This window comes from Populus alba, chromosome 17, assembly GCF_005239225.2.
Source record: "Populus alba chromosome 17, ASM523922v2, whole genome shotgun sequence".
Lineage (NCBI taxonomy): Eukaryota > Viridiplantae > Streptophyta > Magnoliopsida > Malpighiales > Salicaceae > Populus > Populus alba.
In genome coordinates, this window is record NC_133300.1 from 13,769,592 (window position 1) to 13,775,910 (window position 6,319).

Genomic DNA, 6,319 nt, shown 5'->3' on the forward strand with positions numbered 1-6,319 from the left:
TTTAGTGCTTTTTTTTCACCATATTTGATTTTTTTTTTTTTTTATATCTGTCCGGTCTTGTATTTTTCCATTTTATCTATTATTTTCTTTATTTTAAGGTTTGATAATGTTTTTTTTTGTCATCTTGCCCTTTATAGGTATTTGAACAATATATTTTTATGTAGATTAATGCTAATATTTTATTTATATTTTAATATTTTCCAACAATTGGTATCAAAACCTCATCACAGAAGGCTTGAGTGTGAGTGTATGTGGAAAGAAACTGTAGCATTTCCTTCAGAATTAGAGAATCAACAGAATGGCGGAAAGCAATAACAGTGGTTTTGTGCAATCAGCTATTTCTATATTTGATGGACATTATGATCATTGGGCGATACTGATGGAGAACTTTCTCCACTCCAAAGAATATTGGGGTCTCATAGAGAATGATATTTCGATGGTGGTGACACAAAGGGCTGAGCAAAGATTTGTCTCTATAGTAATGGCAACGGAAGGATAACACAAATTAATCGAGGACCAGGCAAAAGCACAACGCAATCTGATTGAGGGGCAGAAGCTGAAGGACTTAAAGGTAAAGAATTATCTTTTCCAAGCTATAGATCGAAATATCATGGAAACCATACTCAATAGAGATACATCAAAGAGTATTTGGGACTCCATGAAACACAAATACCAAGGTGAGAAGGGCACAATTACAAGAACTTCGGAGGGACTTTGAGACTATTCACATAAAATAGGGCAAAATTATTGATAATTTCTTTACTCGTACTCTTACAATAACCAATAAAATAAAGACTCATGGTGAGATAATAAGTCAAACCATCATCAATGAAAAGTTTTGAGGTTCACAACTTTAAAATTTGATTATGTTATTTGCTCTATTGAAGAATCCAATTTTTTAAACACACTGACCATTGATGAGTTGCATAGTAGTTTATTATTTCATGAACAAATAATGAATGGCCATCGAGGAGAAGAGCAAGCTCTCAAGATCACCTATAAAGATAACATTAATAAAGGAAGCAGTCGAGGGGTGTTCAGAGGTAGAGAAAGAGGTCATGACAAACAACATTTCAACAACACTACTATTGAATGTTTTAAGTGTCACAGATTAAGACACTTTCTATATAAGTGATCGAATTGGGAAAAAAGATTCAACTATGCAGAACTAGATAAAGGAGAAGAACTACTATTAATGTCCTATGAAGAGCTTAACTATGAAGAGAAAAAAAAGATTTGGTTCCTCGATTCAGGATGTAGTAATCATAAGAATGGGAATAAAGAATGGTTCTCGGATTTGGATGTTCAATTCAGGCAAACTATGAAGCTAAGCAACAACTCAAGGATGGTAGTTATGGGGAAGGGAAACATTTGAATGCAAATGAATGGAACTACTCAAGTAATTTATGAGGTCTATTACATTCCTGAGTTGAAAAATGACCTGTTAAGTATGGGGTAACTTTAAGATAAGGGTGTGATAATTCTAATTTAATGTGGGGAGTATAAAGTTTTTCATTCGACTAAGGGCCTAATTATTCAGTCTGAGATAAGTACGAACATAATATTTATTATGCTCGCAGCAATGATGCCTAAAGCTACTACTTGTCTTCAAGCTATGATAGAGGATGAGAGTTATTTATGGCACTGCAGATTCGGACATTTGAGCTTCAAAGGGTTGAGAACCTTTCAATACAAAAAAGATGGTAAGTTGTTTGCCTTTTTGTCTGCATCACCTATAACTTCTGCAAAGTTGTGTATAACATGTTTAGTTGGAAAACAACACAGGGAATCCATTTCAAAAGGGGGTTTATAAAGGGCATCACAAAAACTAGAGTTGGTGCATGCTTATATACATCACTTTATAAAGTTAGCATCAAACAACAACAAGAGGTATTTTTTTAGTTTTATTAATGATTTTAGTTGAAAGACATGGATTTACTTCTTGCATGGAAAATCATAGGCCTTTACCATGTTCAGAAGATATAAGGTTTGCGTTGAAAAGGAAACAGGTGCTTACCTTAAACGTTTAAGAACTGACAAAGGTGGTGAGTTCACCTCAAATGAGTTTGGGGAGTTTTGTAAGGCAAATGGCATAACCAGGCAATTAACCATGGATTATACTCCTCAGCAAAATAGAGTTACTGAGAAAAAGAACATGACTGTGATTAATTTAGTGCGGTGCATGCTCATGGATAAACATGTTCCAAAGCTTGTCTTGCTTAAAGTTGTGAGATGGTGTGTGCATGTCCTCAACATGAGCCTTACTCTAGCTATCCAAAATACAACTCCAGAGAAAAGCATGGAGTGGTATGAAGCCTATAGTAGAGTATTTTAGAGTTTTTAGGTTATTGGATCATGTACATGTACTAGACCAAAAAAGAATCATGTTAGAAGATAAAAGCATACATTGTGTTTTTATTAGGAATGGGTGATAAGTCGAAAGCCTATAAATTGTTTGATCTGGTCTCTAAGAAGATAATTATTAGTAGGGATGTTATTTTTTAGCAGAATAAGGGCTGAAATTAGGACATGAGTAGGGAAGAAATAATTTTAGATGTGTTAGAATGGAGTGATACTAAAGAAGAAATTGATGAAGCTAAGAATGAAGAAGAACTTGGAACAAAAATTAACGAGAATGAAGAAGTTAACTCAAATGGCACAAATAAAGCTGGTTCAAATAGTACTTGCACACATTCCAATGTGTCATATGCTAAGAATTCCTCAAGCCTAGGAACGGCAAAACGAGTTCCACTTTGGATGCAAGATTATGAAACAGGAGAGAGTTTGTTAGAAGAGGAAAACTTGAATGTTATGATTATTCTCACAGAAGCTAATCGCCTTACTTTTGAGGAAGTTGTGAAGAGCAAGAAATGGAGAGATGCTATGAATGCAAAGATTGAGACTTTTGAATGCAATAAAACATGGGTTCTGACTATCCTACCTGAAGGAGTGAAGAGCATTAGACTTAAATGGATCTTTAAAACAAAACTCAATGAAAGTGGTAAGATAGACAGATATAAGGCTAGACTTGTGGCAAAAGAATATGCATAATAATATGAGATTGATTACATAGAAGTGTATGCGTTAGTGATAAGATTAGATACCATATGTCTGATAATTGCCCTAGCAGCTCGAGAAGGATGGGGTATTTTTTAATTTAATGTGATAAGTGCATTTCTGCATGGTGAACTTAGTGATGAAGTTTTTGTCCAACTGCCTCAGGGATATGAGAAGAAGGGCGAGGAACACAAGGTTTATAAGTTGAATAAGGCATTGTACGGCCTCAAATAAGCTCTACAAGATTGGTATAGTAAAATTAAGGCTTATTTTGCTAAAGAAGGCTTCGAAAAATATCACTGTGAACATACCCTATTCACAAAATTAAAGAAAAGAGGTAAGTTTTTAATTGTTAGTCTTTATGTTGATGATTTAATTATTACTAGGAATGATAATAACATGTGTGAAGAGTTTAAAAAGTTAATGATGTTGGAATTTGACATGTCTAACTTAGGAAAAATAAGATACTTTTTAGGGATTGAAGTACTATAAAATTTTGAAGGGATTTATATATGTCAAAGAAAGTATGCTCATGAAGTTTTAGAAAGATTTGGCATGGACAGAAGCAACTTGGTGAAGAACCCTATAGTTCCAGGTTGCAAATTGTCAAAGAACGAGAAAGGAACCAAGGTTGATGCAAGCATGTTTACGTGTGAGTTTTATCAGCATGTTTACGTGGTGGGTAGTATTATATATTTGACTGCAACCAAACCTGATTTAATGTATGGTGTGCGTTTTATCAGCATGTTCATGTTGTGTCCTATAGAGCAATATTGGTTACCAGTGAAAATATTACTTAAATATCTAAAGGGAACAATGAATATAAGGATTTTCTACAAGAAAATGGGTTGTAAGCAACTCATAGCTATTCAAATAACGATTTAGCTGAAGATGTAGATGATCGCAAGAGTATTACAGGGTGTGTATTCATGCTTTGTTTTGAAACAGTATCATGGTTTTCCAAAAAGCAGTCTGTGGTTAGCTTATCCACCACCGGATTTGAGTACATTGTTGCTACCTCATGTGCTTGTCAATGTTTTTGGTTAAGAATATTTTTAGATAAGCTTGGTTGTGTGCAGGAGAAATGCACTACAATTTTATGTGATAACAATTCAAGCAAAAAACTCTCCAAGAATCCTGTTCTTGACGGCAGAAGCAAACACATCGATATCAAGTTTCATTTTCTTCGTGAATTGGTAAGAGATTGTGTTGTTAACTTGAGTCACTATAATACTTAAGATAAGGTAGGGGTGAGTAAAAAAATCGATAAATCGATTAAACTGAAAAAACCGGGAAAAAAATAACCAAAAAAACTGAACTGAAAAAAAAACTGAATATACCAATTAAAAAATCACAAAAAGTTCCGGTTCAGTTCAGTTTCGGTTTCTAAAGTCTGAAATCGATTGAACTGAGCCGAACCGGATCGGTTCAACCAGGCCAACACTAAAAAAGTATAAATAGGAAATGTTTTAACCCTAAACCTAAAGTAGCATTCCTAAACACAAAACTAGCCGCCGCTCTCTGCATCTCTCCCTTCCATTCTCTCCTTCTCTGGATCTTCAACAAATCCTCCATTTGCCTTTGGTCTCTGCATCTCTCAATTCTCTCCTTCTCTGGATCTTCAACAAGCCCTCCCTTTGTCTTTGCTCTCTGCATCTCTCCTTCTCTAGATCTAAACCAGCAACCCCCCCACATACACACGCACAAACACCTACTTGATAAACCTCATAGACAGACTTTTCCTCGACTTTTTCTTCTTTATCATCGAACTCGAACGAGCTATGGTTGTGTTATAGCTGATGTACAGATTCTTGAGTTGCTATTGAAGCTTTCATGCGATAGCAAAAAAAATCGAGACAATCCTTTACATGTAAAAGGTTATGCCATGGTTGATGTACGGATTCTTGATAAGGATTGGGTTGTTAAAAGCAAACCCCTGTTTTGGCTTGATAAAGATTAAGTTGTTAAAAGCAAACCCTTGTTTTAGCTTGTACAGATCTTGATAAGGATTTAAACCCATGTTTTGGCTTGTACAGATTCTTAATACTTGATAAGGATTCAAACCCTTGTTTTGGCCTGTACAGATTCTTGATAAGGATTGGGTTGCTAAAAGTGAACTGAATAGACCGGTTGGAAGGGAAAAAAGCCGAATTGAACCAAACCAAACCGAAATTAATCGGTTTGAACCGGTTTTCAGTTCGGTTCAGTTCAAAAACTATATAAAATTTTTTTTGATTTGGTTGTTTATTTTGGTCTAAAACCGGACCGAACCAAAAATGCTCAGCTCTAAGATCAGGTAGCCAACATTATGACAAAGCTGAGGTTAGAGGTGTTTTAGAAGCTTCGTAGTCTGTTGGGTATATACGAAGTTCCTAATATAAACTGAATTCACTCTACATATAGTTTAAGGGAGGGAATGATGACTGTTAGAGGTTCACAATTTATTATTACAATCTATTTAACAACTCCTGCTTTCTTGGGTTGAGGTGTTTTCTGTTCTACCATTCTATTGCTATGTCCTATTCTTACAGACTAATAGTTTTATGTTATTTTTTATTTCTCGTAGTCTGTTACCACATTTAGAGCATGTATAGCGTGGGTTGTTATTTTAAATGTTGCATAGGCTATATAAGCTTGCTATTTGTGATGAATAAAGGTGAGAGACTTCTCATTCAAAACCGTGTGTTGTAGTTTCTTCTGCGTATTTTCCAACAATTAGTTTTCAACAACATAACTTATAGACTTTAAAAAAAAAAATATAACCTCAACAATTAAAAACAAAAAACTATGAAGATGTGTTAGGAACACGGTAACCTTTGGAAGCCATTCAAATGTCTAAAATTTGGACATTCATCTCGTAAAGGGTGCATTATTCTCAAGAACATAACTTTCATAATTAAAAATAAATAAACAATGTTGAAAAAAAACCTAGTAAGTAAGATAATTTCGACTGAAAGTAAAAATACAAAAAAGTTTAACCAATTAAATTTGAGGTGTTTAGAAATATGGTTGTAATTAATTTTCAAAATATTTTTTATTAAGAAATATATTAAAATAATATTTTTTAAAAAAAAATATTTTTGACATCAACACATCAAAATGATCTGAAAACATCAAAAAATATTAATTTAAAACAAAAAAATATTTTTTTTTTATAAATATAAAAACAAATAGGATCTTGATGAAATATACCGGCTGACTTAATTTAATTTTATGATCACTTAATTATGATATATATATATATATATATATATATATATAT